General features: G+C 38.4%; 2 long non-coding RNA genes across 8 annotated transcripts in view; one reads left to right on the top strand and one right to left on the bottom strand.

Annotated features, from left to right (window-relative positions):
- LOC141424044 (uncharacterized) overlaps positions 1-4,400 on the bottom strand; it is an 8,161-nt gene extending 3,761 nt beyond the window's left edge. The window contains exons 1-2 of one of the 2 annotated variants that reach the window (XR_012448856.1): positions 4,041-4,400; positions 1,030-1,172 (exon numbers count right to left, since the gene is read on the bottom strand). This is a non-coding gene — a long non-coding RNA (uncharacterized lncRNA). The remainder of the gene's footprint in view (positions 1-1,029; positions 1,173-4,040) is intronic. The other variant, XR_012448855.1, reaches the window with a different exon arrangement.
- LOC141424043 (uncharacterized) lies at positions 744-27,517 on the top strand. Of its 6 annotated transcripts, XR_012448850.1 has the most exons (9): positions 873-1,032; positions 5,543-8,714; positions 11,402-15,148; positions 19,297-19,368; positions 21,299-21,355; positions 22,741-22,912; positions 23,009-23,095; positions 23,266-23,457; positions 26,854-27,517. It is a non-coding gene; the product is annotated as an uncharacterized lncRNA (long non-coding RNA). The 6 variants fall into 6 exon arrangements; XR_012448853.1 differs by lacking the exons at positions 21,299-21,355; positions 22,741-22,912; positions 23,009-23,095; positions 23,266-23,457 and adding an exon at positions 744-866 and having other exon boundaries at positions 964-1,032; positions 26,854-27,516; XR_012448851.1 differs by lacking the exons at positions 21,299-21,355; positions 22,741-22,912; positions 23,009-23,095 and having other exon boundaries at positions 26,854-27,516.

Here is a 27,517-nt window from a genome sequence, read left to right as displayed (position 1 = left end):
TTGGGCCTGGGTTGAGGTATCATACTATGATGGGGAGCAGGTGATGGATCAAAAGTGCTCAACTCATGGCAACCAAAAGTGAAAGAGAGAGAGCAAGAGCCCCCAAATCACACAGTCTCCTCCAAGGACACATCCCTAATATCCTATTACTTCTCATTAAGACCACATCTTAAAGGTTCCAATATGTGGGGACCAAGCTACAAAACACATGGGCATTTTGGGGGATACTTAAGATCCAAACTATAGCTGATGCCATTTGGAAACTACATGCATTCTAAAACAACCACATTCAGACTTCCTTTGCATTGTTTTTATTATTATAAGAAACAATAGCTACCACAAAAACATCTGTCCATGACCAGACAGAGGAATTTCCCAGGTTGAGCAGGTTAAGCAGAGGGAAATTCCTGTTCTGTTTTCCAGGAACCAAGAATACTAAACATGTAAGTTTCTCCATGAATGATTCAAAATACTCTTCTGCTTCTGGGGAATTCTGGTGTTTGAGACCAGTTGCCACAGGCAGAATGTGCCTGATGACCAAAGCGACAGAAGGACTCAGGGTTGTACAAAATATAATTTATCAAGGGCTTACAGACAAACACATGTCTTAGAATACAGCAAAATAAGTAGAGTTCCACACCTTGGGGAAGTAGGAAGAAGGTTATATGCTAGGTTGGACAAAGGTGAACTGTGGTAAACTAGGATGTACTTATTTGACTTGGAGTGAAATCACTAACATGTTCAAAGGTTGTTCTTAGTAGCTTAGAACACCATGCTCCACTGATTTCTTAATGACTTTGTTTTCTTCGTGGAGAGTGGGATGTGTGCCATGGTTACCTGGCAGATGAAACATCATTTACAACGAGGTTGGCTTACTTAATTTTGGCTTGCTTAAATTTGGCTTACTTGGATTTTGTGTCTTCTTATAATGGATTATTATTTGTTTTTTATATGCCACAAAAGGGGAAAGCATAAAAACATAATGACAAAGAAAATTCTAATCAGTTAAGTGAAGAAGATGGACATTACTAGGTATGTATTCAAGTCCTCACTCGTTCATTTGGATACCACACTGTGATTGCAGTAGCATGATTTTCTTTACAGATTTTCTGTTCTTTAGTCTGGTTTCATTTCTTTGTATATCCTCAGGCCTTGTCTCTGATGTGCCCTAGCTCTCAGGAAGCAAAATGAAAATAAGATGAGATGGTTAGTATGGTGTGCCTTGTACAAAATAGTGAAGAACATCAAGTCAATTGCTATTTCTTTTTTACACCATCATTTCAATTCTCCACCCATCCTTGATCTCCCTCTGAAACACTGAGGTCTAGTCCTGCCTCTGTTGTTCTCTATCAGGCCCACCCTTTTCAGCAATGTTCCACAAATCCATTTTTTTCTATCATTAATCATTCCACTCAAACTAACGTGTCTTGTGGCCAATTAATGAAAGCCTGGCTCTCAGGAGTAAAACAATCAAGGGGTTCAGGATAAAATTATTTAAGTCCTAAAGAAGTTAACCAAAGAAAATTTTTTAAAAGTTAAGGATTCCTTTATGTTGAAGATACCTAGCTCTGGTCACAATTGTACTTTAATTGTTAGACTTACCATGTATTTTTCTGCTCTTTTTATAGAAAATTATTTCAAGTGAGTTGTCTATAATCCTAGTCTTCAGTTAATCTTCTCTCTCTCTCTCTCTCCCTCTCTCTCTCTCTTTCTTTTTCTTTGCCAGGACTTCCATATATGCTAAGCAAGCACTCTATTACTGAACTTTATCTACATCACCCTGCATTCTCTCTTAAAACACATTCTTCCAGTTGTGGAAGAATGGAAGGAAGGGAAAGGAAGGGAGGGAGGGAGGAAGGAAGGAAGAAAGGAAGGAAGGAAGGAAAGACAGAAGGAAAAGAAGGAAGGAAGGAGAGATGGAAGGGAGCAAGGAAGCTGTTAAAAGAGAGGAAGAGAGATAGAGGGAGAAAGGGAGGAAGGAAAGAAAAGGTGGACAATAAGGATGAGAGGGAGTGAAAGGGGGAGAGAGGAAATGAAAGAAGGAAGGGAGAAAGGAAGGAGGGAAGAAATGAAGGAGAAGGAAGGAAGGAGGGAAGAAATGAAGGAGAAGGAAGGAAAGAGGGAAGAAAAAGGAAGTAAGGAAGATAAGGGGATGGAAGGAGGGAAGAAAGATGGACAAGGAAGGAAAGGTTAAAGAAAGGACAAGGAATGAAGGATGGAAGATGAGGACATGAAAGGAAGGAAGTAAAAGGAAGGAAGAAAAAGGAAGGACAAAGCAGGAAGAAAGGAAGGTAGGAAGGTAGACTAAGGAAAGAAGAAATGAAGAAAGGGGAAGGAAGAAAGGAAAGAAGGAAGGAAGGAAGGAAAGAAGGAAGGAACAACAAGGAAGGAATGAAGAAGGACAAGGAAGGAAGGATAAGGAAATAAAGACAAGGGTGGGAGGAAGGAAATGATGTAAGAATGGGAAAGACAAAGAAGGAAGGATTGGAGGAAGAAAGGAAGGAAGGAAGGAGGAAGGGAAGCACAAGGATGGAAGGAGGGTGGAATGAAGAAAGGAGAAGGAAGGTAAGGATAAGGAAGGAAGGAATGAAGGAATAAATGAGAATGAAGGATAAGGAAGGAAGGAAGGGGAAACAAGGGAAGGACAAGGAAGGAAGAAAGGAAAATGAAGTATGGATTGATGGACAAGGAAGGAAGAATAGAAGAAAGGAAGAAAGGAAGGAGAAGGAAGGAAAGAAGGAAAAGGAAGGAAGGATAAAGGAATGAAAAGGAAGGAAGATAAGGACATGAAGGAAGTAAAAGGAAGGAAGAAAATGGAAGGACAAAGTAGGAAGAAAGCAAGCAAACAAAAAAAGAAGACCTAAGAAAGAAGGAATGAAGAAAGCACAAGGAAGGAAGAAAGGAAGGGCAAGGAAAGAAGAAATGAAAGAATGAAAATGAAGGAAGAAAGGAAGGGATGAAGGGAGGAAGAAAGGATAAGGAATAAAGGACAAGGATGGAAGGAAGGAAAATGATGTAAGAATGGGAAGGACAAGAAAGGAAGGATGGGAGGAAGGAAGGAAAAGGAAAGAAAGAAGGTATGAAGGAATGAAGAAAGGAGAAGGAAGAAAGGTAAGGATAAGGAAGGAATGAAGGAAGAAATGAAAATGAAGGACAAGGAAGGAAGGAAGGATGGAAAGAAGGCAGGAAAGGGAAGTAAGGGAAGGACAAGGAAAGATGGAGGAAAGGAAGGAAGGATGAAAGGAAAGTAAGAACAAGGATGAAAGAAAGGAAAACAAAGTAAGGTGGGAAGGACAAGGAAGGAAGGAAAATGAATTAAAAATGGGAAGAACAAGGAAGGAAGGAAGAAAAATGAAGTAAGGATGGGAAGGATAAGAAAGGAAAGAAGGATGGAAAGAAAACAATGAAGTAAGAGGAATGATGGAAGGACAAGGAAAGAAAGGAAGGAAGGAAGGGATGAGAAAAGGAAAAAGAAGGAAGGAAGGTTGCATAGAAAGAAGGAGGGAGAGCAAAAGGAAGGGTGGGAGTAAGGGAGATCAATCTTGCATGCTAAATAATTCAACATTAAAATTACTGTGAAGCTATACACATTACTTTATATCACTAGTTTTGTAGTTCCTTCTTTCAGTATACAATAAGCTTTAGAATAACATAATTATTTTCAGCAAAAGAATATGAATGAGGTATTAAATAGCAGATATATGTTCACCTAGCTATTAACATACCATACAAATATAAGCTTAACTTATCCTTTGTCAAGTTTTCTGTTGTAGATTATGGAAGACTAACTATAAATCATAAAGTTAAATAAACAAAAAGAGATTATTCCTCATTAAAAAAAAGTCATTTACATCTTTAAAGTAAACATTGTAAAGCAAAAAATAAAAATATTATAAATTATGAGTACTGATAGTTCTTCCTTGGACATTAAAATACTAAGAACAAATTTTTAAATCTTGAAGATAGATGATACACATAGATGATAGATAATAGATAGATAGATTATAGATAGATGATAGAAAGAATACCCACTCACATACCACCATACATTTGCAAAGATGCTCTAGTACATGTGAAGGCATGGTATTTAACAATTGTCCCAATGCATCAGGTTCGTGGGTCTTGACTGTCCATTCATAGATATTGTATTTGAGTGAACAGTAACTTCATTCAATTGGCAACAACCTCTCCAGAATGAATTGCATACCACAAGCCATCAGATCTGCTCTGAGCCAGAACTATGGAATGTTAAAGAAATATGTTTCTTAAGGATGAATGATAAGCATGTTGTTGGATGCAAGTAATTTTAATATCTGTTCATTATAAGCAGAGTTAATTCCTCTGAGAATTTGTTTATTGATAGTTTATTATTAAACTAGTTTTGTCTTCCTTGTGCTGCTTGGAGGTTTGGCAGATATACTCACTGATGACTGATGAGGGACAGCATATTTGCTAAAGATCACATGGTGTGATCTTTCCCCTATAGTAAAAGAGACAGGTGCAGTTCTCAAGCAAATCTGTGAGGAACTGAAATTTTTCAGTCTCCGGATTTAGCACAACTAACTAACTAATGAGAAGGGGTGGTTTTTAGAGTTGTTGGAGAAATAGAGCTTTCTACATGTTTCAGAAACTAATCTGAAGACATGGACAAGAGTTATTTTATATAAAAATAAAATAGAAAGAGTTTTCTCTAAGCGAAGCAGCATACAATTTCTACCTCTATGTAGTATTGTTCATTTTGAGTAAGCTCCAGAGCAGTGTTGACACTCTTGGCAGATATAGCTTTCCCTTACTTTTCTGCTTTTGTACAAAAAAAAAAATTCAATTTGTTATGGAGATTTAAAGTGTTTAAGTTGTTAACTCCACAGTATTATTCATATGTATAGGGTATATATGGATCAAATTCACATTTGCTTCACATAAGCTTGAAAAATTTCTTTTTTGGAAGTACTGGGGTTTGAACTAAGGGTCTTACGCTTTTTCACTTGAGCATGCCTCCAGGCCTCCCCAACTCCTGCATTTAAAAAAATTTGGATTAGTTATTATTCAGGGAAGGTTTTACATTTTTTTCCCAGGGCCAGCTCAGACCGTGTTCCTCATACCTACTGCTACACGGGTTAGCTGGGGTCACAGGCACATGTCACGGTGCCTGGTAACAATGACAAATTTTTGACCAAAGTGAAAAGCAGGCTAACTCACACTATTATCTTCTGGTTTATAATCTTCTTTTCCTTTACTTAATTAAAAAAAAAATCTTTGCAAATTACTATATTGTCATGAAAAGTAAATAAAAATTTCTGAATTTAGGGAGAGGAAAAACCATAATAGAACTCAGATATTTCAAATTTTTTCACTTTTGTTTACCAAAGAATTTGCTAGATTGACAAAAATTATAGATAGCTTAAGAAAAAAAGACAAAGGACTTCCTCATAGGTATAGAAAACTAAACATTAAAACAGCATCAATAATATTCCAAAGAATCACTACAAAATATCTCTGATCAGTTCAATTGGTCCTTTTTAATTAACTCTTTTTTCCACAGGGTTTTGGGTTACCAGCCTCATGAAGTCATCTGTTTGTCAACAAGAGAGTTCTTGTCAACTGTTTTAAGCAAGGTCTGTCCCTAGTTGTCTAATGAAGCCGTCTGAGATACTCAGTGCTGTTCTTTTGTACGGGGCTCTGAGGTGGTTCCTCCCTGCAGTGAAGTCACAAACTCTGATGATTGTTGAGCTTTCAGAGAAGCATCAGAACAACACTGTAGGTGACAGATACATGTTTTTATTCAGTTTACAGAAGACAAAATTGAGATACAAAGAAGTTGAGTAGCTTGCCCAGAGTTAAAGAAGTAATAATCAAGAGTTCATGGTTCCCATCAGGTAACCGGTCCTGAGTGTTGGATGCTGTAGGTGGTCACTTTTCTCCAAAGCCAAACCAAAGATGGAGATAACAAAACCAATCTCCCTTCTCCTCCTCCTCCTCGCATTTTGCTGTTGATGCACCTGCTTCAAAGTAAGCCTCAGGAAGCCTGTTGTTTGCAGCTCTTTTGCCAGATATGACTGCAAAGAACTTCACTCCACATTTGCTTCTGGTGAATTCTCATTAGGAGCCAAAACGAGATCCTTGCTAGCTCTCTGGTGTCGTGCATATATATGAGGAAAAATACCCCTGGGGTGGGCAGGAGCCTACTTTTTTATATAAAGGTATCACATCTACACCTGAATTAAAGAACTACAAAAGTCCCTTTTCCAAGACTGAGATGTTGCCATTCCAACCTACCAGAGAAGCAGAACTTCTGGATTTTCTTAATATTGATCACTCTTCTCTATTCTCTACTTTTCTTCTATTATATATATAATATTATATATTATATATATTTTATCATATACTTCTATTATATCTTATTCCATTTTTAAAATTTTTAAATTACCTTCTTCACTTCTAGCACTTAAACTCTCCTATTAAGCTTACCAAGATTATCTTTACTGGATCAGCTGTATACCTTAATGGATTTAATGACACTGTGCCTGCAGGAACACCAAGTTCATCATAGAGTTAAGGCCATATACAGAAGTAGATATAACATCTCCCACAGATACTACAGAACTCAAAATCCTTATCACACTTCTTTCTGTTCCATGATGAAAGTAGTGGTTTCTACAAAACCATCAACAGAACGAACAACATATTTGGTTTCAGTTGGAGGAAGTGTAAAGCTGAAAGTGGTTTTTTTTTTCTTTTTTCATCTTGTTTTGCTCTGTTTTATTTTTTCATAATCTGTAGAGGCAGCAAGGGATACAGGAGGGAGTCAGGGCAGGGAGACATCCTGTGCTCTGGGACTTCAATAGTCCATCACCCTGCTGGGTGGTGTGCACACCTACATGGAGTCTCTTCCCAATTCTTCTGCCACATCTCTGCACAGCTCAGCCCTCAGGCCAGGTCTTGAATCAAGAGGAAATAGCACACAAGGGAGGTATGAGGACAGGCAAGAAACCCCCAAAAAACAAGATAGCATTTGATGTCCTCAATGCAAAGGAACTAATGCAGAAACTTTAAAGCAACAGAAGCCAATAGGAGAAGGGGATCAGGAACTAGAAAAAAGGTTAGATCAAGAAGAATTAACCTAGAAGGTAACACACATGCACAGGAAAGCAATGCGAGTAAACTCCCTGTATAGCTATCCTTATCTCAACTAGCAAAAACCCTTGGTCCTTCCTATTATTGTTTATACTCTCTCTTCAACAAAATTAGAGATAAGGGCAGAATAGTTTCTGCCTGGTAGCGAGGGGGTGGGGGGAGAGGAAGGGGGTGGGGGGAAGGAGGGAGAAATGACCCAAACATTGTATGGACATATGAATAAAAGAAATTTTTAAAAAAAAGGCAACTGAAAGTGAATCGCGGAGAATGAGGGTTACCTCAACTTCTGGAACCCTTGACAGTGCTCCCTGAAGGGCAGCTGGCAGACCAAAGGCACCTGGGGCTAAGGAATGGAAGAAAGGATGCTATTTGAAGAACAGCAAACTCCTAATAAAAGTGCCAAGAGTAATAATAACACTTACAATAACTGCTGTTGTTTATAGAGCATTTTGGCTCAGCAGGCTCTCTGCTCAAGGCCACAGGCACGTGGCTTTGTTGTTCCTGTGAGAACAATTTGCAGTAGAAGACCCAGCCGAGGTCCAGGCAGGGCTCAACTGATGAGCCAGGGAGGCAGAAGATAAATTTGTCTCTGCCAGACTCCAAAGCCTCCCTCAGAACTGCTGCACCTCCACCTCTAGAACCTCGGAGAATCAGAAGAGCCCCATCTTTGAATCCTCATTTCCAAGTTGCCTAAGAAGGTTTGGTTGAAGTCAGTTTCAGCAAACAGCTTTTGGAAGCCAGCCAGCACCAGGCCATTCCCCATGCCCTTGTGCTGGATGGACTCCCAGGCTCTGACACTCAAGTTCTGCTAAGGAGACCACCCCCAAAGTGACCACGATGGTGACCACTGTGGGTTCCAGAGACTGGGGAGCAGCTTCCTGCAGGTGCATAGAGGTGGTGGAGGGACTGTTGAACCCAGAGGCTGGACAGACATTTGGTGCCTCCCATTAAGACCCAGCAAAGATGAACAGAACTGTCAATCTACACAGACTCAGGTAAACTCATGCTGCGATCAGAAGCAGAGGAGAATTTTTTTGTTCAAATTGTTCTACTTCATTATTATTTGTTGTTAATCGCTCTCTGTGCCCAAGTCAAAAATTAAACTTTCACATATGCAAAAAAAAAAAAAAAAAAGAGGAAATAGCAACTTCTCCTTAGCTCAGCCTAGTACTTCCTCCTCCAACAACCTCTGACCAGCTTCCCAGAGCTCTCTGTGTTACCAGATTAAAGGTATGGCTTTTTGCCTCACTGCCAGCTAATTAAGTCAAGAGAAAAGGTGTTAAGGCAGGGAGGGTTACTTTATTTGAAATGGCTCAACAAGAAGAAAAGGGTGCTCCTGTCACAAAGTCCTGGGGGGGTATAGGTGTCAGGGGCACAAAGGGATGGTACTGGAAGAAAAAGGAGGAGCAAGAATTCAGAACTCTTGTTTCCTTTCTTTTTCTCTAACCCAAATCTCACAGGGGACTTTACATCCTGCAAACTAAGGAGAGGACCAAGAAGGGGTGCTACAAAGTCCATCGGATATTCTGGGTTCTGTGAATCTAAAGAAAAGTTTAACAGTTAACATCTTAACCATTTAGGTATGGCTTCTCTTTGGAATTCAGAACACCAGGTAAAAAAAGAAACATAAAAGGATTAGGCAAGAGTAATAACCTTGCGGAAGTTTTCCAAGGACAGCTCCTCAAAGAACTGATCTGTTCCATAGCTTAGTGCTGAGGTGTGTGCCTTTCCCTGCTTTTGATGCATTTTCCTGCTTGGACTCTAGCCAGGCCTCATTGTCTCCTCTAGACTGACCAAGACTGATCACATTTTAGCACAGGGACAGTGGCCAGAGAGAAAATTAGGATAGGATGAATTCTGACCCTTGACTTCCAGTAAGTGTGGATCCCTGTTGACCTTGACAAGAGCCATTTTGGGGAAGTGGTAGTAAGATGGGTATAGGTAAGCAGAAAGGGAGGAGTGTATCAAAAGGAGCCAAAGAACAGGTGAAGTGCCTGCTGCACTTTTGTCTTGGAGTTACAGACCACAGCTTAGGCCACAGTCTCCCAGAAGGAAGTTATCCCATTCTAAGAATTAGCTAGTGGCTTCATGCATGCACCCCACCTTAATTCATCATTGCGGCTCTGCGACAAATTTCTAAGTAAAACTACATCCTGTGTCCTGATTCTTGCAGAGAATCTTGCATATTGATGTGCATAAAATAAATATCTAAATCTTGCATCCCATAAAAATGTCAAAAACCCAGAGCTCAATGCACTTGACTGCTGGCTTAAGTTGCCTGCTCTCATTCTACCTAAAGAATGTACTTTTGCTTTTCCATTTGCTTTTTTTGGGGGAGGGCATATTTTTTATTAAGGTATATTCATTGTACAGGGGGGGTTCATCATGACAATTACAAATAGGCTTATAGGCTTATATTGTACATTGATTAGATCACCCCCACCAAATCTCCCCCTCAACCCTCTCCCCAGCCCCCTTCAAGTAATTTCAAGAGGTTTCATTGCTCTATTTCATATATGATGTCAATCAACCATATTCCCTCACCTTAATCTCCTTCATTCACTCTCCTCTTTCCCAAAGTACTCCCCCAACCATATCTATTTTATAGTCCTGTCTTCTGTTATTAATTTCAAAGTCAATGTTCAAAGAGATTTCTCAGTGTGTCCCTGCTGTAAGTATGCTTTACTTTGGTCCATTCAACCTGTTCCATTACTCTTCCTTACTGCTTCCCTCTCATTCCCCACTATTCAACAGTTTTCAATATATATATCTCTCATAAGCTTCAAGAGTCCCTGTCCTACTGACCTAACTGGGGGTGACTGGAGTTGCAAAAAGGACAAAAGATAGAAGATAAACATGCACAAAGCTGGGGCCAGGTATGCTGGGTACTCGGATGGAGATGCACAACAGCCTCGTTGCCTTTTTACTTCTCTTCTTTTACTTTGCTTCTTTTCTCTATTCTTTAAAACCTTATTTCTTTTCTCTTTCTTTAAAACCTTACTTCTTTTCTATTCTTTAAAGTCTCAGTCCTTAGACTCACACTGTTCCATGTTTTCTTTAATCTCTCTTAAAGTCTTGGTCCTCAGACTTGCACTGTCCCATGTTTCCTCTAATCTCTAACATAACTCTGAAAGTCTTGGTCCTTAGACTTGCAAACACACAAACAGCAGCCACCAGTGGTAGCAGAGCCAACTTAGCAGCCAGCCAACCAATAAACCCCCCTGCAAGCCACCCCGGCAGTAGCTTCCGCCCCCACAAGCAGCCAACCAACCAACCAGCAACCAAACAATCCCCACCCATCCTCCTTCAGCTAGTCTTTTACATACAGTTGCAAACAAGGAGGTGGAGCAACAGTTCTCTGGGAGGGGAGTGACATTGTAACAAGAGAAACCTGCAACTGCTATTCTCTGATGATAAACATCTTAAGAAAAGCAACTATGCTACATTTTGCCCTCACTCTCTTCTGCAGCTGGGGCGAGGCCAAACTCAGCCTGCAGATTATTTGACACAGCTTTGCTTATGTCAAGTTCTTATAGGCTTTCCATGTAACTGCATGAAGCCGAGGTGGATGAGGCACAAAAGCCCAATGTACTAAGGTCTGGGCTTCTGCAGCATTCACCTGTTGACTAACGATGGTAATCATAGCTAGCAGAAGAACAGCAGGAGTTTCTCCCTGTCCCCACCCCTTAATGGCATTCATCGCCATATCCACCAAGCATTTTATTTGACCCCAAGTTGGGGGAGCAGATCCCCAGATTATTTTACTGCATTTGTCAAGGTGATAATGTTGCCTCTTGTAGGACCCACTAGGGTGGTTCCTTATTGCTTTCAGTGATAGAATTTCTGTTTGTTTGGTTTTCGGTGGGCTTGAGCTCCTCTCCTCCTCCATCAGGTGGAGCTTCTGCATCTGATGGCTGATGGGTTCCATGGGTTTGCACAAACCGTGAGGGTACCCAAGTTGGGCTTTCTGCACCTTCAGGAAAAACACAAGCATGGTTTGGCCCCAAAACAAGACCAGGCTAGGCTCTTGCCAGGCCCCCCAGTCATTACATCTTTCCACCATACCTGTGGCAAATGTTGTTTATTGCAATGTTCCCAATGTTTTTCAGCTGCAGTAAAGCCAGATTCAGAGCAATTTAAAAAATTTAAAGTAAAAGAGCTTTGTCAATTTGAGTGGCTGGGGAGCTGTCTCCCCTTCTTGTTTTTGTAACTGAACTTTAATATTTGTTGAGCTTGTTCCAATATAACTTGGCCTTTTGGATTGTAGGGTATGCCTGTGGGTATGAAGAATTTTGCAGGAGGGACAAAAAGCCTTGAAGGCAGTAGATGTATAGGCTGGACCATTATCAGTTTTAACATGGAGCGGTTTGCCAATCACAGCAAAGGCGGCTAAACAGTGATCTATGTCATGGCGTGCTGCTTCTCCTGATCTTGGAGAGGTAAAAACAAAACCAGAGTAAGTATCAATAACAACAGGGACATAACACTGTCATCCAAAAGATGGAATGTGAGTAACATCCATCTGCCATAATGATAGAGGATGAAAACCACGGGGGCTAATCCCTCACTGGGCACAGGCAAATGAGGAGCACATTTTGAACATGACTTAACAGTCTGATGAGCTTCTTCAACCTTAGCCAGGGCCATACGACCCTCTGGTGTAAGATATCTAGGAGAAGATGGTTGAGTGTCTCCCTGTAAAATTTTAACGAGAGGAGACAGTTCACGGGTGGTAAGTTTTAAGGCAGGACGTAGCCAATTTATATCATCTAATAATTTTTGAAAATCATTTAAAGTTTTAAATTATCTACAGATTTCTATTTTTGGGGGGTGGATAGTCCGTCCTCAATAAGCCGTCCCAAATATGAAAAGGGAGGTTGCTTTTGTCCCTTATCTGGAGCTACAGTAAGGCCCATTTGGCCAAGTTATAAACAACAAAAGAAGTTTAGAAGAAGTGGGCTTACCTGGCATCCATTTTTTAGTTCTGTCTGGACTATAGATGAGATCCTGACAGCTTAAAAATGCTGCAGAATGTCAACAAACAACATCTAAAGATTTTGAAAAAAGCCAACAATATTTAGAAGGCCAAACTCAATTGAAAATAGGTACTGGGTAATTGCAAATGCTCTGAAGAAGGACCAGACTGAGAATGAAAACACTTAGAACAGCTATGGCTAAAATACTGAGAAGTAGTTTGGGAATTGTCAGAACATTTAGTTATTTCCATTGCAGACTGTATTTTTAGGAAAATAATTATGACTGGTAGTATTAAAACAGCAGCACTAATGCTTCTTGTTAAAGTTAGGAACACGTGGACACAAGCTTGTAAAAGTCTAGCATTGTTAACTTTAGATCTCTTTAAGTTATGGGGCCAATGCCTGTGATCCCAAATAGCCTTATTTTTTGATGTACAGTTACATGCTATACATATACAGTAACACTTACTTGACTAAAACTAATAAATGCTAGGTTTTAAGTATGCATTAGGTAGTGGGGTAGGAGGACTGACTAACTTTCTCTTATATTACTAAAAATTATCCAAAAGCCTGGAAAAAGAATAGGAAAAACCATGATCATGCTTCAGAGTTGAATAGACTCTCTGGCAGTTGTCACTCTTCAAAACAGGAGAGAATCAGATCTCTGACATCTGAAATATGCAGGCTTTGTCTTTCCTTAGAAGGAGAGTGTTGTTTTTATGTAAATTAGCTAGATCTGGTCAGAGATTCAGCAAAAAAATTAGCTGACAGATCTTCCCAAATACAACAATTATCTGAATACTGGGAATCATGGTTTAAGGTGTGGAAATGGGCATCCTGGCTGCCTCTGACAGGGCCCCTTCTAATACTGCTGTTGGCATTCATGTTCAAACCTTGCTTCCTGAACTTGTTAAACAGATTTATCTCTTCCAAGATTAAGGCCTTTAAGATTCAAGTCTTGATGAAACAGGGCTGTACTTGATGCAACTGACTTCTGCAAATGGACAAGATCCCCATGAGCAACCTTGATCACGCTGGGCAAACATTCAGCTAACAAGAGCCATGGGTGACCAGATGAGTCACCAGGGAAAGAGACAGGAGAGACAATTACACTGATATGTAGGGTCTGCAGCCCTACATATCATATCAAGGCAGATACCAAAGATAGAGGCCTCCTCGACCTTAGTAAACCACTACCCCAAATTTTTCAGGATATTGTCTTGGGCAAAGTTGAGGAAGGCTAGTAAAATGGAAAGAAGAACCCTGCCATGGGACTCCACCCTCCTCAGCAAAAGGTCACCTCCATGCTAAATTCCTCCTTGTCCCCACCCAACACCACCTTTGGATATCCCCTCAGTTGTAAATTCCTTTTTCAATTGTAAATTCCTCTGAATGTAAGTTCCCCAAAAGACAAAGGAGTCTCTTGGCCGGTTCAGACCCAAAAATGGCACAGGGCCAGTACAGGGAAATCAGCTGTCAATTAGACTTCTCAGGTAAAACCCTCTATTAAGACCTTATGAATATTGTTTGAATTTCATACATATGATTAAAAACCTGGGAATCAGGACAGGCACATGTGCAGAAGGCTTCATGGTGTATAATAAAACCCTGTCAATCTAATCTGTCAATAACCCTAGCCCCTCTTGTAAAGACCACCCAGATTTTTCCTACCTGTTTTCCCTACAGCCTATAAATTACCCTTTGAACAACAATCAGGGCATCTGTTTCACCTGGCAAGAGCCCACCACTGTTTCTTTTGTGATACTCACACTTTCATTTTCTTTTCAATAAAACTTTACTTAGGCTTTGCATTCTGTGTCTCAGTCCAATGCTTTGTTACCTCTGGTAACACCCTCATGCTAAAGATTATCTAAAGACCTCATTACAGTTCATTATACTTGGGCTTTTATGCATAAACATTGCTTTATCTCACCATCTTGGCTCTGAAACACCCTACTCAGTAAAACCACTTCTTGTACTCTGGTTCTTAGAAGTTCCCTTCCATTTCTCATAAATCTTCAAAATTATCTACATAAAATCAACATTTCTAATATCTTGCATGCAATAAAAATTCTAAAGACCCAAGAGCTCAAAGCATTTGACTCTTTGGTTTGGTTTCCTGTCCTCATCCTATCTGAAGCTATACTTTTGCTTTTCTTTCAATAAATCTTTCTCTGCTAAAATTCACTCTGTGTCCATCCCCAAATTCATTTTTCAGTGACACCAAGAATCTGCCATTCATTCTCCACTTACAGAAGGAAAACAACAACAAAAGTAACAAACAACTTACCCAAATGTGTTTAAGAGAAAATGAAGGGTGCTGGGGATAAAGTTCACTGATAGAGTGCCTGCCTAGTATATATGGAGGCCCTGGTTTTGATCCCCAGCTGAGAGAGAGAGAGGGCCTGAAGAAGATTCAGTGAAGACCAGAATTATAGACAACTCAGTTGAATAATTTGATATAAATGTTGCAGAGAAATAGGCTATAAGTCTAATGGTTAAAGTACAATTGTGTCCAAAGCTATGTATCTTTAACACAAAGGAATTCTTAACTTTAAAAAACACTGCTTTTGGTTAACTTCTTTAGGACTTAAATAATTTATCTTGAACCCCTTTATTATTTTGTACTTGTGAACTAGGCTTTTAGGTAATAGGCCACAAGACAAGTGGTAAACAAGAAAATTAGTTTGAGTGAAATGTCTTCTGATGCAGAAAAATCAGATATGTGGAACACTGCTGGAAAGGATGGGCCTCACAGAGGACTAGGCAGGACTGGACCTCAGTGTTTCAGAGGGAGATCAAGGATGATTGGAGAACTGAAATGATTGTGAAGAAAGAAAATAGAAATTGACTAGATGTTTTGCACAAGGTACAACATGGTAACCATCTCATATTATCTGCATTTTGCTTCGTGAGAGCTAGGGCAGATCAGAGACAATGCCTGATGATTTACAAAGAAATAAAACCAGACTAAAAAACAGAAAATCTATAAAGAGAAATATGTGACTACAGTTGCAGTCGGGGATTCAAATGAACAGGTGAGTACTTGAATCCATATCTGGAAATGTCCAGCCTCTTTATTTAACTGATCAGAATTTTCTTTGCCATTATGTTCTTGTGTTTTTCCCTTCTGTGCAATACAAAAACAAACAAATAATAATCTATTACAAGAAGACACAAAATCTAGCAAGACTTAACTTAGCCAACCATGTAACCATGGTTGTAACCATGGCACACATCCCACTCTCCATAAAGAAAACAAAGTCGTTAAGAAATCAGTGGAGCATGGTGTTCTAATCTTTGAGCATGTAAGTGATTTAACTGCAGTCATATAGGTACATCCCGGTTCACCATAGTTCACCTTTGTCCAACCTAGCATATAACCTCCTTCCTCCTGCCCCAGGTTCTAAGATGTGTGTATATATGTTGCCCTCAATAAATTGCATTTTGTGCAATTCTGAGTCCACCAAAGGCCCACGTGCTAAAGGTTTAGTCCTACCTGTGGCACTATTGGAAGTGGCAGAATCTTTAAGATGTGGTCCTAATGAGAAGTAGTAGATCATGAGAGATATGTCCTTGGAGGAGACTGTTTTGTTCCCACTCTTTTACTCCTTTGCTGCCATGATGTGAGCACTTTTATTCCATCATCTCCTCATTTTGGTATGTTGCCTCAATCCAGGTCCAAAAGCACCACTTCCAACCATCCATGGTCTGAAACCTGTGCAACAATTGTCCCAAATAAATCTTTTCTCTTTTGAAGTTCACTGTATTGGGTATTTTGTTACAGTAATAAAAAACTAATAGAACTGCCTTTTCTAAATAATTTTAATCCCATATTCCTCTGGCATGAATATCCTGGTCTTCCTGACCTATTGTTCTTCTGTAGAACCTTCTTTTTTTTTTTTTCTTTTACCAGGAAATCCCCAGGCTTGAAGTGTTGAGAATATAATTTTGCTTTTTTTTTTTTTTTTGGAGTTTAGAAGGTTTATTTTTTTCCTTTCTGAGAGGGAGTAACCTCCTTTTCACACAGGGCTTCAACCTGAAACTCTCTGGACTTATGACAGAACATTGACTAAAGTTGGCTCTTATTATACCTGTATGTAGTTTTTACTTTTACACTGTGACATCCTGAGGCAGGACTTGGCCCCATTCCCAAGCTGTAAAGCAAATGCATTGATTCCAAACCATTATAAGCACAGGTGTGTGTCAATGCAGGGTTCCACAGTTTCTCTACCACGAGGTTTTATTTCTCCAGAAGCATACTCCACATATCATTTTGTACTTCTTTACTGCACAGTGACAGCTGTTTCTTTTATTTCACCTTTGTCCCCAGCATCTGAGATTCCACCTTCCCCATTTCTGGGTCTTTTCCAGATTTCCTAATTCTGTTTTCAGGAAGAAAAAGTAGCTCTGCTAAAGTTCTTACCTTCAATCTTATAGCCTCCTTTCCCAACTCAAGGTAATAATGTTTTCAGATAACATTAAACAGATGCCTTGTGACCTCGCTTGAGGGCAATAGGCATTTCAAAACAATTTAGTTGCTCTGGGTCAAAAAAGCAATGAATTTTTTCTTTTAATTTTGATGTCTTTTAGCTCAAATTCTAAGATGCTCATTTCGATACTAAGTCACATATTTATCTGAGCAATTTCTTCCACATTTTTCAGTAATTTTTTTTTCTCTAAAGCTGTTTCTCTCAGGCCAGTTTTAGAGATTCAATTCTATTACAATTTAGGATAAACAATATATTTGGACTGACATTTCTGTCCATGGAGAAGTCTAAAAGCTGGGCACATGATGCTCACAAGTGCACAGAATGTGAGCCTTTCTTAAAAATGGATCTTTAATCTGGGAGCCAGTGCCTCATACTTACAATCCTAGCTACATGGGAGGCTGAGATTGGGAGGATCAGGGTTTGAGGACAGGTCAGGGAAAAAAATCACTAGGACCATCTCAAAATATTGGCTGTGATGATGTGTGTGTTATGTGCCAGTTTGAAGTGTTGTGGGCTGGTGTCAAGGGTTCTTGCATTCATAGAGAATTGGCTCATGAGGCAGTTGATTGACGAGGCAAAGGTGATGCATGAACTAGGATTTATTGGAGAGAAAGGAAAGGCTACAGATAGAGCAGTGCAGCGGAGCCTGGAAACCAGTGGCTCACTGCTCAAGTGAAGCCTGGGGATTTTATGGATGTTTTAACTCTGGGTTTGGTGGATTCTTTTCATTGGCTGTGGATTCATGGGCTTTCTTAGACAAACTGGTTTGTTTGCCCCTTATTGGGGGGTGGACAATCTTGACAGTATTTTGCTCATCAGCCCTGTGGCAGATCTGTCAGACCCTGTATCTCCTCTTCACGATGCAGAAATGCAGATTTACAACTCCTTCTCAGGATGCAGGAATGATAGTGCTCTCCATGATTGGGGGATGGGATTCTCACTCATCTGCTTTAGGTCTCCAGACTCAACAAGTGCCTGTCATCCATCTATGGCAGGAAGCCTAATACAGGAGGATCTTGCTTTGGGACAGCCTGAGCAAAAAGCAAAACTTTGTCCAAAATGACCATACCAGTGTTGCTCAACTGGTAGTTTGCCTGCCTAGCAAGCACAAAGCCCTGAGTTCAAATCTCAGTAAGGCAAAAAAAAAAAAAAAGAAAGAAAAAAACAAAGAGAAGAAAAGACTGAAATTTAATACAGTCTTTCATCCCCCAGAACCCAAGGCACCCTAAAAGTAGCAGAAAGGGAGAGCTCACAAGGGATGCTCCAAATCATCCCAAGATGTGGCCAGTTGGGATTCCAAAAAGAGAAGCACTGAACTCGAGGGTGAGCAGTTCACAACTTTTGTCAGAGGGACAGACAGTCTGTTGTGGCTGATCCTTGGGCAGACAGAGACAAAAGTGATTTTTCTGCCTGGGTATTCTGTAGCAAGGTGTGGGGCTTTTATGAAGGTTCAAGAAATTTTGGCTCAGGACCAAGGCTAATTTTTTTCAGTGTTTTGAGCAACAACATGAACACCTTGCTAGTGCCCTGGAATTGCTCAAGGCTGGGCTTGAGCTCAACCCTGCTGGAAAAGCCTGCTCTGCCTTGGTCACAGAGCAGTCAAGTCATTCTGCAGTTTTCAGTCAGGATACAGAAATAAGCAGGAGTGGGTGGGAACTGGGGCAGTCTACCTAAGGGCATATAAAATCTATCAGCTACATAATTATTCATTCATCATTAATCTTTCTTTTTAAAAATAAGTCTGTGAAATTAGACTGTTGCTGCTCTATTTCAGTACCTAACATGTGCTTAGGACATAATGGGTGTTCAATAAAACATTATCTGAATGACTGAGTACCTTCTTTCTTTCTGAAACCCAGTCTACTAGCTGGCTCATGTCTGTGTACTTAGGGTCACTTCATAGTTGTATACTGGTGACAACCACATTTATTCAAAGAAAACCAATTGAGTATATAAAAAAATGGTAGCTATCTAAAACTGAGAGATAATACTCAAAGGTAAAACTCCCTCTGACCTCCCATATTTATTCCCAGCATGACAGAGTCCAATAAATAGGTTGATAAGCAAGAAATGCCAATTATTCAATTTTGCTATCTTGGAGACCTATCACTGCCAGCAAAGCAGATTAGCCTGAGGAGAACAGAATGGGTGGATATTTTTTGTTGTTTTGGCTTTTGTTTTTTATCCAAACATTAATGAGGCACTTGAAAATAACAGCTAAAGGCATGTAGTGTGTAATTCATTCTAGAGAAGTTGCTGCCAAATTCAATGAAGTTACTGTTGTTCACTCAAATACAATATTTATGAATGGACAAACAAGATCCACGAATCTGATGCATGGGGACAATTGTTAAATACTGTGCCTTCATGTTCCTAATCAACTTCACAGTACTACAGCATGTTTGCAAATGTATATTCATATGTGAGTGTGCATTCTATCACAGATCATCCATCTGTCTATCTATCTATCTATCTATCTATCTATCTATCTATCTATCTATCTATCTTCAAGATTTAAGAATTTGTTCTAAGTATTTTAATGTCCAGAGAAGAATTACCAGTATTTATAATTTATAATATTTTATCTATTTTGTCCTAAAACATGCATATCCTGGTTTAGAACTTTTCTTTTAAAGATGTAAATGTCTTTCTGTTTTAAAATGAGAAATAATTTCCTTTTGTTTATTTTATAGATTGGCTTGCATATTCTGCAATGGCAAACTTGACAAAAGGATAAGTTAAGCTTATATCTGGTATATTAATAGGTAGGTGAAAATACATTTGGAAATAATTATAAGCTCTAAAGTTTATTTTATGCTGAAAGAAAGAACTACAAAATTAGTGTTATCAAGTAATGGGTATAATTGCACACTAATTTTAAATGATAAACTATTTAGTATTCAAGGTTTGTCTTCCTTTTTTGCCTCACTTTTTTCTTTCCTCCCTCATTCATTCCTTCCCTCCCTTATTCTTTCTCTCCTTCCTTCCTCCTTTCCTCCATTGCTTCTTTCTTTCTCCTTCCTTCTTCATTCTTCCTTCCTTCCTTTCTTACCCTTCCTTCCTTGCTTGTGCCTTCCTTCCAACCTATTCCTTCTGTCCTTCTCCTTTCTTCTTTCCTTTATTTCTTCTTTCTCCTTTCCTCCTTCCCTTTCTTCCTTTCTTCCTTCCTTCCTCTCTCCCTCCCTGACTTCCTTTCTCCCACCCTTCCTTTTTTTCTTCTTCCTTCCTTCCTTTCTTCTGTTCTTCATTCCTTATCCTTCATTTCTTTCTTTCTCTTTCCTTCCTCCCTCTCTTCTTCACTGCCTGTCTCCCATTACTTCCCTTCTTTTTTCTCCTTCCTCCTCTTTCCTGTCTTTCTTCTTCATCATTCATTCCTTATTTCCATCCTTTCTTCCTTCCTTTTTTCTTTCCTTCCTTCTCTTTTATTCATTTGTTCTTTCCTTCCTTCTCCTCTTTCCTTTACTTCCTTCCTCCTTCCCTTTATCCATTGTTTCTCATTCCTTCCTTCTTCTTTCTTTCCTCCTTTCTTCTCCTTCCTTCCATCTCCTTTGTTTTTTCCTTCTCCTTTCTTCCTTCCTTCCTCCTCCTCCTTTCCTTCCTTTTCTTTTCTTTCCCTCCTTCATTCAGTGTCTTTCCTTCCTTTCTTCTTTTTTCTTTCCTTCTTCCCTTGTTTCTTTCTCCTTTCTTCTTTTCTTCCATCCTTTCTCCCATCACCTTCCTTTCTTTCCTCCTTCCTCCCACTTATTCCTTTCCTCCCTTCTTCTTTCTTTCTCTCTTTTTCTCATCCTTTATTTCTTCCTTTCATTCTCTCTCTCCTCCATTTTTCTGTCACCTCTTCCCTCCCTTCCTCCCTCTATTCCCTCTTTTCTGCTGTTCTATCCCCTTCCTTTTTTCTTCTCCCTCTTTCTTTCCCTCCTTCCTTCCCTTTCTTTCCTCCCTCTCTCTCTTTCTGCCTTCTTTTTCCTTCCTTCCTTCCTTTTTTCCTTCCTCCTATCTCTTTACCTCACTTTTCTTCCATTCCAACTTTCCCTCCTTTTCCCTTTTTTCCTTCCTTCCTCCCTTCTTTCCTTTTCATTCCCGCAATTTTTTGCCCTCTGAACTTAGCTTGTCTAACCAAATGAGATGAACTCTAGTTCCATCCATTTTCCTGCCAATGACATAATTTCATTTTTCTTTATGTATGAGCACTATTTCATGTTACATACATGTACTTATACCTATACATAGTTATTGTTTTTGAGATAGTGTCTGATAACATAGTTCATGCTGACCTTAAACTAGTGATCCTCCTGGCTCAGCATCCCAAGTACTGTGATTACTGGTATGGGACACCATGCATGCCACCTTAATATTATTTTAATCATCACTTTGTAATTTGATACATATCTTACACCCATACTATTAATTTTAAATTTAAGAATTTCATTTTCTTTGGAGGGATTATAAATAATATTTTCAGTGTCCACATGTTTGCTGTTGCACAGAAATACAATGTGTTTATGTCTTGATCTTATAATCTTATATCTTCCAATTTGCCAAACTCATTAATTACTTCTAGTTATTTTATTATTTTTGTGATTAATTGGAATTGTTGATATAGAAAACATGCCATTTATTAATAAAGTCTTTTTCTTCCTTCATAATTAACATAATTAATTTCTTTTTCTTGTCTTGTTGCATTGACTAAACCTTCAGTATGATGTTGAATAAAAGTGATGAGAGCTGGAAAACATTCAAGTCTTTGACCATTAAGTAAGAGGTTATCTGTTGTTTTATTATACATGACTTTTTTCAAGTTAAGGAAATTCCCCCTCTATTCCTAGGTTTTTAACAGTTTTAATCATGAATGGTAGCTAGATATTTTCAACTATATTTTCTGTATCAATTGATAGGATTACATCAAACTTCTGGTTTAAATACAATTAAAACCTAGAATTGGGGATAGTGGAGTGGCTTACTCCACTAGAATGGAATACTTGCCTAAAAGAACCTTAGAATCGGTGACTAAAAAAGATCCTGCTATTAATTATAATAGTTAAATTAGCTAATAGTCAACCTTCTCAAATTATGTAGATATTCACCTCGTATTACTACTTCACAAAGAAAAGAGAGTTAAATAAAGCAAATACATACCTCAACATAAAAGTCACAATGAGTCTGTGTTAAAACATCTTTAGTGGCCTCAGGAAAGGGTTGTCACCCAAGGCCTTCATATTTCCTGGATATAAACTAGGGAAAGGAGCAAGGGTTATGGAAAAAAAAAACAACTTACTTCCATGTGCTCACTTTTTTCTGTAAACATTATTTAATAAACTGTAAATCTAGTTCAGTGTCTGTTGGCTACAAACAAGTTATTCTAGTATAACACAAAACAATAAAGGCCTACCTCCTTAAGTAGCTATAGAAGTTAAAGGAAGCCCTATCAAAATGGGGCAATGCCAGCTTTGTCTAGCACGACCCATGGCTTATTATGTATGTGGCAGACTTACCCCATTAGTTGATGTGGGGGAGATTCTCCAATTGGTAAGATATAGTCTGAGAACATCAAATCAGCACATCAAATCTCTCCAGCTCTGCAATTTATAAATATTTGGAAAATGTTCTTTTTTCAAAGATAAACTTGAGCTTCTGGAAAAAGACAAAGAAAAGAATAAATGTTCAAGTTATTAGAAATGTTGATTTTTCTTGTTAATAAATTAAATTTATAAAGTGAGCTGCTGATAAATTCCTTAATTCTTGGGATACTAAAATTGACTTCTTTTGGGAAAAAGGAGCCAAAAACTAGTTCCAGGTAAATTTAGACATTTGTATGAAAAAATATTGTTAAACCTAATTTATTTTATAGTAGAGGCAGAGAAATGCAAATAAGCAGAAAAGGAGCAAACAGTGCAAAACTCAACCAATATTTTGGTCAGCTGATCTTCTATAGAAGAGAGAACTCTTAGCCAATGAATTCCATTACCACAACCTCATCAGTAATCTCTACACATAGAGGTTTTGCATTTTTCCCCCTCCAATCTATATAGCCTGTGTCCAGTTTCTTGTCAAACAGAGAGATTTGTCCCTTGGTGATGATACAGATGAGAGACATAGGTAATATTTTATTTATTTAGACATGGTCTTTCTATGTATTTTAGGCTGGCCTTGAACTTGTCATCCTCCTGCCTTCACCTCCCAAGTGCTGGGACTACAGACATGCACCACCATGCTCAGGAGGGAATTTTAAAAACATTCTCACAATTCTTTCTTGCATAGATTAACAGCTGGAAGAGAATCACAATAGTGGAAGACTCACATTTTTGTTTTTCTGTAGGTACTTTTGTGTTACCATGTTTATCAGAATATTTTGTTTACACAAGTTAGATTTTGTAGGCACAGAGAAAACTTCATATCTTTAAATCACAGGGTCACATTCTTCATATGGATATCCAGTTCAGATGGAGACAACCTTGGGAGTAGGAAAAAAAAGAGAAAAGCCTGCTATAGAACAAGGTATCATTCAGTCTAAAAGAGAGCTCTCAGTTTCTGGGCATTTTCATTAAAGAGCTGGCAATTTTCAGATACCTATCTGTAATATAAAATGGGAGAGCACTTTGTTTAAATAGTGATATTACTATTTCTAGCTCTTCGTGTTGCCAAATGCTACTACTCTCATCCCTTAGTAAACCCTAGAGACCAGAGGAAGAGGGCCACAAAATGCACTTCCAGCTCAGTCCACCAGGAGGCGTGTGTGGTGACAACTCAGACTCTTGATACTGCTGCTGTTGACAAGACTCTAAGAAGACTGGTACTCCACCCAAAAGTTATAAATAAGGCCTTTTTGTTGTGCTCATTATTTCAGTCCCATGGTGAAGGTAAACCTCTCTCCTACTTCAGCTGTGAGAATTCTATGACTTCTTTATTACAGACTTAGAGTTGTGGTGCAGCCAATCTACACAAGTCAAAGGAATCCTCACCTCAAGTAGAGGGTCTTTGCTGGCTTCCTTCACTACTTCTGATGTAATTTCTTAAATTAGGATGGCTTTGCTCCTTTTTGCATTTGTCTTTTATGCTCTCCATGTCGATTTTGGAGACAGTCATTAGAAGAGGTCGAGGTCCATAACCTCTTTTTAGTTTCTTCCACATTCAGCTCAGGTAGCAGAGCTGCCATTAGGGGGCTTTGTAAATCTCATAAATTAATACAGTGGTAGGAATTTCTCTCATATTTCATGTGTATTCATTTTATAATTTATGGTACCATTTGGGCTTTCCCTAAGTCATATGTATTGCAGGATATTTTAATGAGAAGTGGGAAGAATAGTCAAGTTATCTTGAATCTGATGTCTGTCATTTCTGATGCATGCTACCATTTGTCTTTCAGACTATGAACTTGATCTCATTTATAAGGTTTCAAAGGTGACCACACTACTGAAAATAAGAAGCCCTATTTTCAGGTTCACTTTAAACACTGCCCTCCCATTCAGTTTTACTTCAGTTGGCTCTTAGTGTTTATACCTCTGACACATTGATGAAGGTTACTGCTTTAAAAGTTATTGAGTTAAATATTTTTCATTGTTTGTAAACAAATTAAATATAGTTCCTTGTGTTCAACATCTGGAAGAAAACTGTTATATTTATTCTAGAACAGCTCTGTCCAGTCAACTTTCTGCAATGATAGAGAAAGTTTTATCAGTGTACCCAAAATCAGCCATTAGTCACATGTGACTGGATTTTAATTTTATTTAATTGTCATGCATTTAATTATAAATAACCACTTCCGATTAATAGCACTATCTAGGGAAGAAGCATTATAGATGTCTGGTTTGGATCCAGGCTTAAAGCAATTTTTTCATCATCAAATGTCACAAATTGTGTGTCAAGTCAATATATATTTCAAGAATAAGTTCTTTATGGCTTTTTGTGAAAACCTGGTATATTTGTGGATTATAGAAACTAATCAGACAATAATTTGTTAGATTCACCTAAATTAGCACTTGATCATTGTGTAAGTCAAAGACTGATTTCAAAACATCTGATACTTGTGGTGAGTCAAAGATATTATCCTTTAGATGCAGTAAACAGTGAAAGAATATTTTTACAACAAAAATTTTAATTAGGGAGAAAGTATAAGTCCTGGTTAAAAGGATAGGCTTTCAAAGAGAGAAGTATGTGAGCCTTGGTTTGGTCACTACTGTCCATGTTCTATTGGCAAGATGCTTTAACTTAGAAAATTCACTTATTTTGGTACTATAGCAGGAATTATGCCTGGGATAGCATAAGCACTCTCTACATGTTAACTACTCATATAACTAACTTCTAGCAAAAAAATGAAATTTAACAAATAAAGACTCTAATATTTTCATATCATATCTATTTTACAGCAAAAAATATTTTAATGATGGACAAGTGAAATAGATCTTTAATCTCAAATCCCTAAGAAAAGGAAGTGTTATAGGTACTTGTGAATGTAAGTTGTTGCCACTTGGGGGCAGCACGATACATTAACTAAAACATCACCACAGTACATGATACATTTGGGGTCAAGTGTCAGATATGTCAGTCATTCTTTGGCTTTGTACAAATCAAGCAAACTTCATAAATCAAGAGTTTCAGGAAACAATGCAGCCTATGTTTCCTAAATGATACAAGAGCTGTGAGAACTACTTAAGAAATATGTTAAAGTATCTTTTATTTTAACATGCTCTCATTTGGAAACTTATTATTGTCCAAACTTTCATTTGCAGAAGCACTGCAGCCACGAGGTTCAGTAAGACAATAGGCCCAAGTACAAATACAAACATTATCACACACACACACACACACACACATACACATTTATCATGTGTATACACAGAAAGAACATGTTTCCAATAGTGGGACTGTTAGAGTAGGAGGGAAAGAAGAATTATAGAGAGTGAATGATATTGAAATACGTCGCATTTGTGCAGGAACAAGACACAGTGAAATGCACTGAAAACTGTTGCATCATATGGAATGGGGGAAAAGGGTAAGGAAGAGTAAGAGCGGGGGTTAGACTGATCAAAATAAAATGTATTTACCAGTAAAATAACAAGGCAAAGCCCCACAGAACAATAAATAGACACTTGAAGGAAACAGACAATGAAGGAAAGGAACGCAAAACAGGTCATGTTAAGGGGGACGTACTAGAGGGAAGGAGAGGGATAAATGAAGTGGGTAAGGAAGGGTGAATACGGTCAATGTTCTTTCTATACTTGTATGAATATGGAACACTGAAATGTCAAAGTCATTTTAATAGGTGGTGAGGGGAACAGGGAGAATAATGGAGGGAATGAACCAAACTAGGATACATTGAATGCCTATATGCAAATACAGCAATGAAACTTCCTGTACAACTATTATATACTAATAAAAATGTGTTTAAAAAAAAAAAGAAGGCAACAAACATTAAGAGCAGTAGAAAAAAACTTATTCACTGTTGAGCTGACTCCTACAGAATTGGCTCCCACTCACCTTCTCTCTGCACCTTGCATTAGCCTCCATTTCTGCCTTGACATCCAGGTAACTGTAAACTGCCTATCTATGGGTCGCTTGATGGTAATGCTTAATAACATATTGCAAACGTGATGCACTGTACAAATTAAAGTCACATGCAAAACATTCAGGATTCTAAAGAGCCATGGAAATAAATTAAATACTTGTTTACATTACAAAGTCACCAGCAAATAGGTGAACATTGGAGTAGACAAACTCATGATTCAAAAGCAGAAAATCAACAGGGACATAAAAGATTGAAAGGCATTTCAAAGGAGAATGAATTAAGTCAAACACAAGGCACTGTGTGTGTTGCACTCTCATAAAATTATGTGTAAAAATGATAGACCCACAAAACTTCAATATTTGATTCTTCCCTTGCTATAAAAATCGCTGAATATAAATGATAGTAATTAAACTTAAGTATAAGATAAACTTATTTACCAAAGTATTTGGCTTTTTTTTTCAGATAAAAATGACTTAATTTATTGAGGTAATTTATTAAGGAAGAAAATAAATAGGATTTTGAAGCTGATAAACATAGTTTGACATGATTAAATATATCCTTGTTCTTTCTACTCTGTGCTTGCTCTCACATTTACCACTTTTCTAAATTTTATCATGATTTTCCTAGCTTTTGGTTTTCTTTATTCTTTATACTTTAGTCACTTTTTTGTAGTCCAGGCTGGCCTGGAACTCTCTCTGTAGCCCAGATTGTCCTTGAAATTATTATTCTCCTGCTTCTCCTCCACTTATAGGCAAGAGAAGTTCATGTGGATGGTGGATCTGGAGGCTGGGAAGCCTGAAAGCATGATGCTGGCATCAGCTGAGGCCCTTCTTACCATATCATCTGATGGCAGAAGGCAGAAGGTCAGGACAGCTGATGCAAGAGAAAGGCAGAGGGCAAGAGGGGCCCCTTTTTGTAACAAGCCTATTTTCACAATAAGAAACCCACTCCTACAGTAGCCGCATTAATCCACTAATAATGGATAAGATTCATTAGATATTGTATTTGTTTGAACGAATGAAAAATGTGTCTAATGTAGAAATTTAAAAGAATACTTGTAGAGATAATTATAGTTAGGAGAGTTGAATTATCGAGAAATGTATGGAATTTAAAAAAAAATAGGATAGTATTGGAAGAATTGACAATTCAAGCTTTGAGAAAAGTTCTGGACTAAGCTGTGACATTGTAATCAGACCATACTGCTGTGATTTTCTTGTTGGATCATATAAAAGTTGGAGAACTCGTATCTTGAGAAATTTATTAACTGCACACCATTATATGATTGTGGGAATGATTATTTCATGATTGTCCAAATTAAGATGAAACTAATTTAGAGACAAACATTTGGAAGCACTGTCTCCCTTTTAAATGAAAGAAAACCCCATCTTGGTTTTGGAGTCTGGGTATTTTGGCTT

This window comes from Castor canadensis, chromosome 6, assembly GCF_047511655.1.
Source record: "Castor canadensis chromosome 6, mCasCan1.hap1v2, whole genome shotgun sequence".
Classification (NCBI taxonomy): Eukaryota; Metazoa; Chordata; class Mammalia; order Rodentia; family Castoridae; genus Castor; species Castor canadensis.
This window is presented reverse-complemented; position numbering and strand designations above follow the sequence as displayed.